Here is a 12537-nt window from a genome sequence, read left to right on the forward strand (position 1 = left end):
TCTCCTACTGCAGTTTATTATGCTTTCTCCTACTGTAGTTACTTTCTTAACCGGATACCAGCGCAACAAACGAAATGAAATAAAATTAAATGTTTGATCGGGAATCTTTAGCTGTCAAACTTTCTCCTAACGACTGCTACAGCTTATCGTCTCTTGGATCTGGTTGAAAAATTCTTTCAGATTTTTTTTTTTTTTTTTTTTAATGATATTGATAACAGGAAAATTTATTAGAAGACCTTCTCCTTGCCAACTACAGTTTTTTTTACAGACATGGATTTGATATTTATATGCTTAGATGGAGGTACGTATGTTCAAGCTGCTATATAGCTGTTTCCTTTGTTTTTTTCTTTTGTCAAACTGCATTTTTTACACTTTTTGAAGCAAGAAGATAAGTTAAAACGTGTAAGCGCAGATTTTTATTCAATTTCGCCTTCTCTCATACGCATAAAATTTTAGTTCGTGATTTTTGTTCAGTATTTTATAATGCACTTTCTTTTCCACAGTACATAACTTAGCTTTGTCATTAATTTATTGCGCATTACCTGTCTAGCATTTATGCTGCCTTGCAAAAATTCGCATCAAACTATAATTTCGTTTTGACAACAAGCAACAGATGGCAGCACCATGCATCAAACAGGCAGCTTTAATTTTGTTGAGTTTTAAATTTTGTTTCAAACCGAAAGTGATTAAAATCATTGATTTGGGTTATAACATTGCTTTTACCGTCCGTTGGTTATTTTTATTTCAATCCTTAAAATTAAAAAAAAGCACTTATTTTCCCAACAGGAAAACATCATTGAATTGATCTATTATTGATTGAAATACACTTTAATTAATCTACCTTAGTTGAATCCGATGATTACTTTTTTCGTAGATTGAGGTTTGATCCAGTTTATATGCTGATAGTTTGCATAAGGCAACACATAAACTGGTTAAATAGCAAATTCTAACATAGTGCTGATATTTGCTAAATAACTGAAGTACTTAAAGCGAAACTTCTTGTTTGATATAGAACTAGAGCAGTGATTTACGTATTTCGGGTAAAGTAGTATAACGATAAATTTGTAATATGTTAGATTTAATATCGATTAACATGTAACCCTAACCCTACCTAAGTGTTCACCGACTGAAAAAAACCTATCACATCGATAGAACACTTAAAAATATTAAACAGTGTTTTTTTTTTTTTCTTTATCGGCCGCAGACACCTTTAACGGGGTGAAATTCACCCCTAAATATTGGATAGAATTCAATCAATGATTGAAAATTTGAAAAAAAAAAAAAAAAAAAAAAACTAAACAAGCTAAAGTTTACGTGTTTCAGGATTTTTCTGAAAATACTATTAATAGGGGTAAACAATTCTTCGCATTTATTCCCCGTCACGGTGAATGACCCCGAAACTTAAATTGATCGTAAAAAAGATCATGTAATATATTAACAGAAAGCTGTATGTTTTAGTTTTTGGATATTTTTCTGAATTTTCATTCTTCTATAATTAGGAGAGAAGTTAGTCATTTGTCACAAAAACTTTCCACAACTGATCCTGATTCACCACTGAATGAATAACTCGTAATTGGTTTGAAAACACGAAGTTTTAATTTTTTTCCTTATAGACTTGTCAGTTCTAACGTGCTTCTCTACATTTCCAAAAAGAAAGCGACTACTACAAGGTGTTTTTATCCGCTGGTTAGGGTGTTCATTCACCCGGGGTTGAGAGGTTTTTTTTTTTTTTTTTTGGGGGGGGGGTTCAACCCCAAAGAAACCTGATGTAGAAAATGAAAGTTCTCCTTTGTTTTTACAGGCAATTTCATTTTTACCAAAACTGTTTCCACTGCCATGAGCCAAGTGGTAGTACTTTTCCCAGTGCTGTGAATTTTTGAAAATCACCTAGCGCGTAAGTGTTTGTTCACTGGTCAGTCTACCATATGTACCCTTAGTTATATAACAGCTTTTATTTCGAGGGTTACCGTTGGCAGGTAAACGGGGGTATCTAAAAAAATGAAATTTCAAGATATTTGAAGAAACGATTTTTGGATTCAATACTATAACGATAGGTAAATGCAGGAATTTGAGACATTTTCTTCACTTTTTTTTTCTTCATCGGAAGCGAAACAAGCGACATTGTACAATAAAGCTAAGGTACAATAGATAACAAAAATGCAAAAACAAAAACAAAGAAAAAAAAATGGAAAATTTGCTGTTACTGCCCTTAACTTGTACGCTACAGTATTCTCTTATTAATATATATATATTTTTTAAACTTTGATGGCCACAATTGGAAAATGTAGTTTGAACAAAATGTGAAACATTTGCCAAAATAATAAATTCAGGCGTAAAAAACCTTTTCAGTTACACGAACAAATCACCAAAACACCTAAATGAGTTTTAAATTCTATCAAAAGTTGCATAAAAATGAGGAACAGCATACCAAATAAATTGTACAACATTAAAAGTCCCATTCACATGTTAAATTATCAGCCAAACAAATAAATCATGCAATCAAGAAAACACTAAAAGTTTCATAAAAATGTAAATTTCAATCGTCAGATTGAACATGGTGGTGACAAACTTTTTTAATGAAGTTAAGTTTCCCTTAAAGTTAAACGGTAAACAAAGTCACAAGCCGACAATATACTGCTGGTGGATTCCAGCGGTAACGAAAGGACGGTTTTTACAAAAAAAAATCGATGGATTTCTGTCTGTGAACATATCAAAATACATTTTTTTTCAAAAACTGATGTGTAGACTTTTACACACGTCATAGTAAGTTGCTAAAAAAGCCAGAGCCAAGAATTGTTCGTTAGTAACTTTTTTTAAAAAAATCAAATTTAAAAAACGATAACGGAAGGACATTTTTGCAACATGATGATGAACTATAATGTTGTCCCTTAAAAGTTCAGCTAAAATATAAAAGCGAAAATTGTATAAAAATTTTAGCATATACGGGAGTGTTCAATCATTGCAATTTCACCTCTAGTTGTAAAAAATATTTATTTTAAGCATATAAATTATGCATTTGTTAAGGGTAACAGAAGAACAGTAACGGAAGGACAGGAAGTCCAAAGCAATTAAACTTGGTAAATTTCAACTAAAAAACATTTATTCAGCTAATACAGCAGTCTGAAACAATGATATCTAATGGAATAAGCCACCTGTTACAATTCTGAATTCTTTAAATACTCAATAATTTTATGAGAAACCATAGAACATTGATCTTCTTTCTCAGGAAATACAAAGATTATTGGTTAACACATTTGGTAAACACTTAATATGAATGTGACGTCTTAAATCTCACATTATTATGCATTCTCAAACAAGCTGTTTCTATTCCGGTATCTTCTATATAAAGTCCCTGTCCAATATTGCTCTTTGTTAGTTTCTTTCCCTTCCATCCAATTAACAAAACTTGTCTAAACGTTAATGAATCATTTGGCATATTCTGATTTGGCGTTTTTGATTCAACTGTATCTTCATTTTTAACATTATTTACAACTGTCCTCAGTCTGTTGACTTTGAAGTGAAATCTCCTTTGATTTGTTGAAGTAGATCTGTTGAAGTACTTACTATATTCAATAACATAACTTGTTACAGGGTTCAAATAGTGCATATTTTGTGTGTCAGGATGAGAATGGATATTACTCCATCTTTGTGAAAGTTGATCTTTGAATTTACTGATCTCTTTGTAGAACAGCAGTTAAACCAGTGCTCTCAACAGCCCTTTTCTGTGACCTGTGGCAAAAAATCTGAAAGAAGTTTCAATATTGGATTGTTCTAATATAAATTTCAAATTTGTAAGCAAATGTTTCTGCTTGAATTGGCTTGTCATATCACAAATATGTCACACCAAAACGATTTTCGCATGTTAGGAATTTTTAAGTGTAGTTTTCATGATTTCCATCACATAAAATAGAAGAAGAAATGAAATTACAAAACATTTTCAAGAAGTTTATATAAAAAGTTACTTTTTAAATAAAAGCACTTATATTACTTTGTTCAAATATTACTTAATATATGTTTTAAATGTAACTATTAACTTAAAAAAATAGTTTGTTTTCTTCTAGCATGCTTAAATATTACCCTGTATCAGCTTACAGATAAATGTCCTTCCGTTACCGTATTTTTTTGTCCTTCTGTTTCCATTAAAAACCATAAAAAATAAATATCTATTAAAATTTAAACTATGCCTCCTTGACAAGAGGCAAAATTCTGCTTTGCATAAAAAACAGTTTTTATACTCCTTGGTATAAATATACTACTTGGTGAACTAATTGAGATGCAGTATTTCGGTAACGGAAGGACATTAAATTGATAATAAATTTACTCAAATTACAGTATGTAACAAAACAGAGATTTTTTGCTCTGTAAAAACATAAAGAGAAAACTTGATTTTGCACTTGATTTTCTGAAAGTCATCAAACTATTTGGGAAAAACAGGTTAAGATTCAAGAAATTCATTTATTTCTGAAGAGCATGGTAAATGAAAGGTGGCTGAATATTAATTTTTAAAATTCAAGTGTCATGTCTCCTTTTTCCTGGAATTCACCTCCAATTCCACTTTTCTTTTGTGCTGTTTAAACTACTAAAATATATTAATATAACTTGCAGGTACATAACAGAGAAAGCCTTGTATTCTCTTAATTCCGACGTTTCTGTCTCTCGGCTGTTTAGCATGACACATGCAAAACATAAATATTCATTTTATGTCTGAGGTCTACTTTTCGCTAATGAGATCGCGAGACGTATTTTCGTTTTGTTTCATATCTAGAAACGATAACTATGTGAGATTTGGTAAACACTTAATACGAATTTGAAATTATTTTTTTAAGGAATAAAAATATTTACAAACTAGTAAGTTTTCTAGTATATTACAAACTAGTAGTTTTTTATCAATTGTATGGACAGAACTTTGTGAAATAGTTCAATTTTAATAATGTACACAAATCACAATGAAAGTAAGTTTTGAAAAGTACGTTAATGCTTTTATCATCATTATAAGATTTAGTTTGAGAATGTAAATAAATAGTTACAAAGAAATAACAATAGGCGCACAAACTGAGTTATTTCTTAATGTGTGTGCATTTCTTTTGCTTGAAAATGAGAAGGTACCTTTAATCGTAATTAACAAAATAATAATAGGCGTTGTATTAACAAAGAATTTCTTCTATTCTAATATGATGAAAAGGAATGGACGGATATTAAAACGTGTAGAATTAAAATGACTGATATTTGAAGTTTGAAGGGTTGAGGAGGGTGAAGATACGTCTAAATCTCACATCTGATATAACTTATTAGTCGAGTCCCGACTTACGCGAGGGATGCGTTCCAAGACTCCTCGCGTAAGTCGAAATTTTGCGTTGTAGAAAAATGTACGTATACAATTTTTTTAGAAACATACCAAATTTTTATAGACACTATTATACATCCCTTAAACTGTTTTAAAGCATTGCTCAACCATACATTATAGCTTCTTACATAAATAACTGAACTTTTACTATTTTTAAAAAATAAAAAAAAGCCGTTTTAGTCAACATAAAATACTTTAAGGTGCACAAAATGAACGATCAATGAGAGGGAAAGACATAAAATAAAACAACACGGCACGCACAGTGTGTAGTAATAATAAAATACTGCACTGTAATAGATATAGCAATAACATTCATGAGTTGAAAAATAAAGATGGTGATGATATATGCTCCATGATCATATCGTTATTCCTTTTTAATACATTTTAAAATACGAATGCTTCGCCTCTTCTTTTCAAAGTTTCCATTTATGGCAACAGCCTCTCTTCCTGATCTCTTTCATCCACAGTACAAGAACAGCATCCATTTTCATTACACATATTTAATTTGCTTACACTATCTTTTTATTTTGACTTTTAATTGTACGTATGGAAGATTCACTCATACTTATTGCTCGACGTTTTGTAGTTTAGGCACATTGAGAATCCTTTTTTCTTTCTTTAAATGGCAGAAGCTTTATATTTTCCCCATCGTCAAACTTTGGATAAAATAGCGCACTAAGGTGTCATTATATTCCACCAACTTAAATAATTAGAATGAAAAAAAGAAAATAAAACATGCTAATTGGTTATTTGATACACTAAAAACGCGATACGTTGACTAATTTGGTGTGAGGACTTTCACTGTCAGTGATGCTAAAGAGATATAATAATATTCAAATTCAATATTAAGTAGTAAATAACGAAGCCAATACTTTCTTCCAAACAACATCGTGTTGTTCGCGTTAGCTCTAAAATTCGTCGCTCGTGTAAAGTTCGCGTTACAGCCCTTTCGCGTAAGTCGAATCGCGTTGCAGCGGAAGTCGGCTGTACTGGGATTATAACCTCTTTGTTTGATATATAATGATAATAAAACGACCATAAAAACAACACTTATTAGTAACAATGTTGTGAAAATGGAGACGATTATAAAAATATATATTAAGAGCAATAGCAGCGTCCAATGTAAAGCATTAATAAATGAAGAATATTATAAATGAAAAAATAAGCACAAACCAAGCTTATCGTTATGAAAAATCAATATTGTAAGGTACAAATTACGAAATATACGGCATGTGTTTTAATATTACCAAAAAATTTTTTTCGGAAGAATTCTTTTAAACTTTAGGATGTACAATCGTAATGAACGATTATCTCAATATTTGCTTTCTCAAAAAAAGTTTTCGTACAAAGCAAAACATTTATCTGTAAACAATAATTCTCAATAAGTTCAACGATAGGATCAAAATAAATTAATAAATAATTGAATAAAATGGCAGAGCTGATGGTGTGGAATGCAGAGCTGTGTTGTAGAGCAGGGCTCCTCTACCCTACTCCCGTGGCCGCCACAGGACCTGCCAAGCGTTTCACGTGTGCCCGACGCGGAAGATCCGAGTTAAAAAAAAGAAAAAAATTATAAAATGTGATACAAAAGTTTTTTATTTTTTATTTTTGATGATTAATCATCTAAAGTTACAAGTTGCGTACCACGCAAATAAAAGCACTCATTTCAGAACTTGTTTCTATAAGAATAGATGAACTGGATATATAGAAATGTGTATCATCTAGGGTGTCTTAACTCCAATGCTATGAAATGAGAATTTCTATAAATATCGCAAGCAATATCGGGTAGACATTATCAAATAGTTTTCCAAATAGATTCTCTTCATTTATTTATTTTTTAGTAATTCAAGCTTATCATTGCTGATAAGACGAACCAAAAACATTTAGGGCAACGACATCAGTGACGGACATGCTTTAGACAACCCTCTCTGAGCTTTTTCATGAATTTAGACTTTTATAATTGCTTTTCTCTCAAGCATCTACATTTCATGTAACGTTTGGCTGTTTTTGGATCCTTTGAACTAGTTAATTCTATTTTTGCTTGCTCAATTTCGAAAAAAAGGTCCGACCGCCAAAAACAGATATTGAACAATCTGATGATACCCAGTAACAGATAGGATGAGGAAAGGATGTGAGTAATAGAAAAAAACTCCCTTTTCCAATTCAAAATGTGCAAACGTTCTTTATTTTTAGATCTAAAACCTTATAAAATTCAACTGAACGTTAAAGACCGGGAGACCTCGGGGTAGCTGTTCATAACCTTCCACCACTGTCTTGTAAATACCAACTGGCTCATAAAACTCATTCTGATAACACTAGATGGTTGCACCGTATTTGGGGCTCACAGCAACATCAGTTTTATCCGCCTAGTTACCCTAGAAGATTTTTTTTTAATTTTAAATAAGTTACCCACCTTTTTCCTTCTAAAGTTTGAGCGCATGGTTTCTTATTTTTTTTAAACATTTATATACATTCGACTACTTTTAATATACAGCGTTGAACTAATGCCTAATAATCCTGAAAATGTATATGAAATTTTACACGAATTTAATAATTTAATGCTAAGTAATTACTTTAACTACATATTCGAAGAAACAAATAAACATTCATATGTATACGCTTAGATCAGGAGTTCCTGATTTTTATGCGATGCCTTGATTCAAACTTGGCAAGGCGTTGGCTCCGTTTGGGCGTTTTTAAAGGTTGAAACCTGATCCCAGTCTGTGGATTCTCAAAATGCCAATAATCGTTAGTGTTCACAGCACCATTTAAGATTATCTCACTATCTATTTATCTTAAATAGCTTGGAAAAATTTTATTTCCAGTATAATTCATATCAATAGAGCATATACGCCACCATCTGGTGGAAAGATGAAAATCAAAACTTTTAAGTGATAATGTTGTCCACTGCTAGCTGTGCCACGTCGTGACAGAATGACTGCCATAGCTTGAGGGTTGACTTGAGGATAATTAGAAACTAAGAAGCAAAGCTTCAATTAAAAAAAATAAATATGTAAAACATTAATGGCACAAATCAAATTGCACAAAAAAGAAAGAAATGTTGTGCACAGTAAGCACGTAAATAGTACAGGGGGTGCAAATCGGTGCGGTTAGAATAAAGAGATAAAGGGAATGAAAATTGTCAGAAAAGTAATTTTTCCTGATTCCTCCAATCCTATCGAAAAATATAAAAATACTACAAAATACCATTTAAGCAACGTCTTCTCCTAGACGCAAATTCTCTTAGAAAAAAAGCTTAAACATCAGATTCCCAAACAGCAAAAACATCCTAACATGTTTATATGTGTTCCCTCACAGTAAGCAGTAAATTGATGTGAGGGCGTACACAGAAGCTTCTTGGAATGAAGAATGGCAGAGCGAATAAGGGGGCGCATCCTCTCAGGGCGCAGACGATCGTCCCCGGCTGCTGTTCCATTTATCATGTAAGCCCTTCGGCAAATTCACCTGTCATAGTACACATCGGTCCTGATCCGTCAAATAGCGTCCGCCCATCAGGGTGTATAAGCGATTCCTTTTCCCCCCTTTTATAGGTAAATTATAGGACATGATAGGTTTTGACATTCGTTGGAGAATTTGTTTTTTCAATCACGCGTCCTCCGGGGAATGAATGGGCAGTAAATTTCATTTATATGCAGTTCTTCTCGTCAAGTAAAATGAAGGGCTCCCATTAAATCGAGCCATATTTTGTAGTCTTGAACCACTTTTACACCAAAGATAAGTAAATGTCTCTGTCCACTTTCGCTGCTGTATGTTTTCTGCAATTGTTTCTTCCAAATATCACAATCAAAGTTAAGAAAAGGGAATAGTTTATAATAATGCTGCATTTTTGAAAATTATATGGTTGTCATTTTAAATCCTTTCGAAATCTTTAATCACACTCTATTATCATCAAGAAAATAAGCATTTCTTCTCAGAGTTTTTTTCAATCACTTTCGTTGATCAGTTTTCGCAATTCATGCCAGTATCATAGTACTAATTTATTGGGAAAGATTCAAGTGACGCAATTTCGGATATACTTATTTTATGTTTATTTCTTAACTTCTCTGCAGTAATCAAGTGAAAACTCATGCTCTAAAAAAAATCTGATTAGATATGCATGCACTTATTTATATGATAGCTATTTTATTATTTAACTATCACAAATAAGTAGTTAAATATTTTTGATATATGACAGCTGGATCACAAATGATTGCTATTAACAATATACAATGTGTTCCACTTTAACCTACAAGACCTTTATTTTCGCAACTGTTGGTCCTAGGTGTATATTTCCAATTGCAAAAATGTTCAAAAACAGATGCAGAGTTAAGATACTGAAAGTTTGAAGCAAACTAAAAATGGATCAAAAATACAAAATTTAACTTTTTATACGGGCCCAAAGTCCCCTAACTTACATTTAGGGAAATAATCTCTCTTAAAATCTTTAATAGGGATAATTCTTTCCACAATTGTAGTTTGTATTTTTTGTACAATTTGCATTTCTCATGAATTCATAAAATCAAACGCAGCAAAACAAAACTTCCATAAATCTGCTAACCATGAACTCTCAAGTAAATTAATGCTCTCTTTCCGTTTAAAATGTACCACAAATACTTTTAATTCCTAATGGAGTAAGAGTTCATGGGTACCAAACCTACGTCATAGTATAAAGGATCAAATTTGTTCTGCGTAAGGACATCACAGCAGTTAAAAAGGGTTCGCTATTATTTAAGCTGAGTCGCGCAAGCTTTGGCCGGAAACAGGTAGCAAAATTGCGACAAAAACTGAGTCATTCTATGCCAAGTGACCTCGACGTCCCCGCCCGACCATCTCCGATTTCAACGAAATTTTGTAGAGGTGCAAACATACCTTGTAAATTGACCGACACAAATTTTCAGCTTCCAAGATCCAAATCCTGAGGATCTAGGATCGTAAAAAAAAAGGCTCCAAAATGGCGGATCAGCTTTGTGAAACGAATTGCCATGTTTGGCTCGGTTTCCCCCATAGGATTCCGTTTTGGGGCTCACTTTTTTCCCCATTAAGGTATCCTAGGTCCTCGTGATTTGTATCTTGGAAGCTGAAAATCTGCATATGTTAGTTCAGTCACCTTTGTAGACTGTCCTCCAAATATGAGATAGTTGAATGGGGATCACCAGGTCACGTGACATGGAATGAGACTATTATATTTAGTTTTTGCAGCAATTTTACGCTCCTTTTGCTATAAGTTAACTGTGAAAGCCAGAACAACTCAGCTTAACTAATAGCGAACCTTTTTTTACCTGATGTGAGGTCCTTCCCCAGAAACATTTTGGGCCTTTATATTATGAGGTAGGTCTAGCACTGATGTCCTTTTGGACTATAACTGTGAGCAATTAGTGCCAAAATAGTTTTTAAATTAAATTAATTGTGATCGATTTGTGCGTTACAATAAGATTTAAGTTGAAAGTTTTTTTTTTTGCCAAAGCAAATTTTTGCGCAGATCTTGTGGTCGAGTGGTCATTGAGAAGAGACGAAATAGGCGGAATGATGACTTTCATTCATGAAAGCAAGACCCTAAGCCACGTGATAGATTTTAAAGCAAAGCATTGGAAGAAATCAGTTTTCTTTTGCGCTCTAAGCGAGTGGCATCGTATTTGATTTGAGAAACAAAGATCATGGGGCACTGAAGTTTTTACAAATTAAACAGTCATAAGTTATGCTGTCTCTATTTTTTTTAAACAGGAAGATTCATTCGAATGCAGTTTAAAAGACTAACTGCTGACATACAATTTAAAAACGTGTGAATCAGTTAATATATGAATGCTTTAATATGAAAGTAAATTAATATTTAATGCATAACTTACACCATATTACCTATTTATGATAATTTAACGAAAAATAATCAGCACTGATAATGCTTTACATTAGCTAATACTTCATTAAAAGTCATACCATTTTCATATCAAAATACTCATGCACCTTTAACATTCGCAGTCATTACTTTCCGCTTCTTTCTCTTAACGTTTGAACAAACAATACATCCAGTTCCTAAATTCTCTTTGTTTCAAAGATTAACTCACGTTAACCACTTCATCATTTTTTTTTCTACATATGAAATCTCAGATTCTCTTAGTCATGTGTTTTTCTGAGAGAAACTGTTTCCAAGTAAACTGTTGTTGATGGTCGCGGAAAACTTTCTCTTACTGCAAACAAATATCGTTCATCACATCTCGGATAAAGACAAGTTTTGCGAACAAAATTTACTTTACAAAATAAACTCATTTTTCCAGTAGTTGCAAAGAAATGGGATTTTGTTTACTCACTAGTTGCTTTACCTTGTTTCCGAGACTTATTACGCTTTTTCTCAAAGAAAAACATTTTAAAGCCTTGCGAGATGTTTTTTGACGGAAAATAATCATTTTTGTTTTTTAAAAATACATTTTTCGAATGCGTATTATTTTGTGTAAGATTTGTTTTTGAAATATGGATAGAAAATATAGAAATATTTGAACAATCCATTTGATGCATGTTTTTATGTATATAATCCCACTTAAATTGCTATGATTTCCAAGCATTGAAAGTGAAAGGTAATTTCATATTGCATATTTTGTGTGCCTTCGTCTACGTCTGGAGATCCGATAAAAATCAAATTGATCATTATTTTTAGTTATAAACATTTCAGAATTCTCTTGAGAGCAAACTTTCTAAATATTTCATAGGAAACATATGGGCATCATATTTTATTTTTAAAATGTCATGGCAATATTGATTTTAGCCTTTGATTTTTAAAGATTTCTGTTTATGCATAATGTATTCGAGATTAATTATAATTGAATAGTTGTGGAATTGAACACTAAGGTATAATTTTTTACGCACCTATATTTCAAAAATTCACGGCGTGAATGTTAACTTGGAACGTCACCTTGGAATGTCACCTTGGAATTTCAAGTGAATGTTAACTTTTTTTCAACTGAATTGAAACACTTGGTGGACCGCAAACATGCCATGGGTCGCAGGTTGAGCATTGTTGGTATATAGCTAAGCACCATCATCCAGGGCCTGAATGATTGCAAAATCTTCTTGGTTTGGTTTGACCTGAATGACGTACGTGTTTATTGATTTCTGAAAAAAAAATCTATAAATGGAGATCCCATGATCTTGATATATTATGAACGGACTTCTATTGGTTACATGAAAACGTTACATTTATATTA

Source organism: Uloborus diversus, chromosome 2, assembly GCF_026930045.1.
Source record: "Uloborus diversus isolate 005 chromosome 2, Udiv.v.3.1, whole genome shotgun sequence".
NCBI classification, from domain to species: domain Eukaryota; kingdom Metazoa; phylum Arthropoda; class Arachnida; order Araneae; family Uloboridae; genus Uloborus; species Uloborus diversus.